Here is a 2744-nt window from a genome sequence, read left to right as displayed (position 1 = left end):
TCCCTGCCCTCATCAATATGGCCTTTTAAATGCCTAATTAAGTCATTCAGAGTTGTACATGTGAAATGACAATATCCAATCTGGCAAATCAGTGTTGTGTCTATTTGGTCAAATCTGGCACCTTTACGAGACTTCCGATAACCTGTATGGTCTCTATATAGATGAGACTTAAAAGCTGCAAATTTTGTAAATGCACGGGAACAGTCAGGTACACCACAGGTAAAACAGCAGTTTGGAACATTACTGTGACCTTTCATATGCTTAGTAAAACCTACAATGGTATTGCTCTCATGTTGACACAATTTACAGTGATACATTTCTCATTTAGATTTAGGTTCAAGTTATATTACAAAAACGATAACTATGGGAACTTTGAACAGTTATAAAATGAACTTTCAAATCTTTTGCCAGTCATTTTGAATTTAGTTAATGACGCAGGCCTTTGTTAAACACTGGTTTTACATGCTCTCAATAAGAAATCCAAACTAGTGAAATAATTGAGAAAATAGCAGCATCCAACGAAATTAAAATCATATATTCTAACGTTTTTCATCAGCAAATCTAACTGCCCGTGCGTATTTACTGTATGTAGTTTTGTCTCAACAGCATTTCAGTAATTGTGTCTTGTCTTCTAAACTGCAAATGCTCTAAAAAATACTCTCTCGAGAGCAAAGGCGAATAGGCATATTCATATTGTTCGCAGCAAATTGCTTTGCGTTAAATTTAGTTATGAGGCAGGCCTTTGTTAAACACTGGTTTTACATGCTCTCAATGAGAAAAGAAAAAAACTGGTGCAATAAATGAGAAAATAGCAGCATCCAACGATGTTAATATCATATAAAGCCTATTCTAATGTTATTCGTCAAGAAAGCTAACTGCACGTGCGTCTAGTTTTGTCTCACCAACACTTCAGTGGATTTGTCTTGTCTGCCAAACCGCAAATGCTCTAAAAATACTCTCTTGAGAGCAAGAAATTTAAAATTAAAGACACGTACCTTTACTAAATAAACGTAACGTTTCGGGGGAAATAAATATTGGAATCAAACACTTTTACATCACATTAAATGTCCTGATAACACGCAGTTGTTAACAAGTCGATGAAATTAATTGCATCTGACATGCCTATGTTAAGAATTATGTTCAAAATATGAATCGCTTAAACAGCATTAAGCAATAGCCTACATTAGATTGTAATATTTATGGACGTAAATTTAAGTTAACTTACCAAAAATTGCTTTGCGTTAAATTTAGTTAATGACGCAGGCCTTTGTTAAACACTTGTTTTACATGCTCTCAATAAGAAATCAAAACTGGTGAAATAAATGAGAAAATAGCAGCATCCAACGACGTTAATATCATATAGGCTATAGGCTATATTCTAATGTTATTCATCAAGAAAGCTAACTGCACGTGCGTATAGTTTTGTCTCACCAACACTTCAGTGGATTTGTCTTGTCTGCCAAACTGCAAATGCTCTAAAAATACTCTCTTGAGAGCAAATGCGAATAAAACTGTAACAAACTGTAGAATTCGTCCATAACATTTACGATGGTTTTACCTTGTAACAGTTCAGCTTCGTCTCACCACTGTTATGGCGCGCCCCGTCGCAATTCTATGGCTCTGTCAAGAAACGCCTGAAACAAGAAATTTAAAATTAAAGACACGTTCCTTTACTAAATAAACGTAATGTTTCGGGGGAAATAAATATGGGAATCAAACACTTTTACATCACACTAAATGTCCTGATAACACGCAGTTGTTAACAAGTCGATGAAATTAATTGCATCTGACATGCCTATGTTATGAATTCTGTCAAAATATGAATCGCTTAAACAGCATTAAGTAGCCTACATTAGATTGTAGTATGGACGTAACCAAAAATTGCTTTGCGTTAAATTTAATTATGACGCAGGCCTTTGTTAAACACTGGTTTTACATGCTCTCGACAAGAAATCAAAACTGGTGAAATAAATGAGAAAATAACAGCATCCAACGACGTTAATATCATATAGGCTATAGGCTATATTCTAATGTTTTTCGTCAAGAAAGCTAACTGCACGTGCGTATAGTTTTGTCTCACCAACACTTCAGTGGATTTGTCTTGTCTGCCAAACTGCAAATGCTCTAAAAAATACTCTCTTGAGAGCAAATGCGAATAAAACTGTAACAAACTGCAGAATTCGTCCATAACATTTACGATGGTTTTACCTTGTAACAGTTCAGCTTCGTCTCACCACTGTTATGGCGCGCCCCGTCGCAATTCTATGGCTCTGTCAAGAAACGCCTGAAACAAGAAATTTAAAATTAAAGACACGTTCCTTTACTAAATAAACGTAACGTTTATTTCTAAATATTTCTAAATAAATATTGGAATCAAACACTTTTACAACCAAATGTCCTGAAAACACAGCTGTTAAGTTGATAAAATTAATTGCATCTAACATGCCTATGTTATGAATTCTGTCCAAAATATGAATCGCTTAAACAACATTAAGTAATACATTAGATTGTAATATTTATGGACGTAAATTTAAGTTAACTTACCAAAAATGTTGTAAATAGTGCCTTTTATCTTCAACTCTTCTTGCCCTGCTCCAGTCCACCAGTTTTCAAACTTGTATTCAGCCCGCGCAATCCCATAATGCCACATCACAGTAAATTGTTGTAAAATGTATGAACTACAGTGAAAACACCTCTTACCTGTAAATCAATTTACAGTTGACAGGGAAATATACTGTTAACAA

The sequence above is a fragment of the Onychostoma macrolepis genome, chromosome 15 (genome assembly GCF_012432095.1).
Source record: "Onychostoma macrolepis isolate SWU-2019 chromosome 15, ASM1243209v1, whole genome shotgun sequence".
Taxonomy (NCBI): Eukaryota; Metazoa; Chordata; class Actinopteri; order Cypriniformes; family Cyprinidae; genus Onychostoma; species Onychostoma macrolepis.
Note: the sequence above shows the minus strand (reverse complement) of the source record.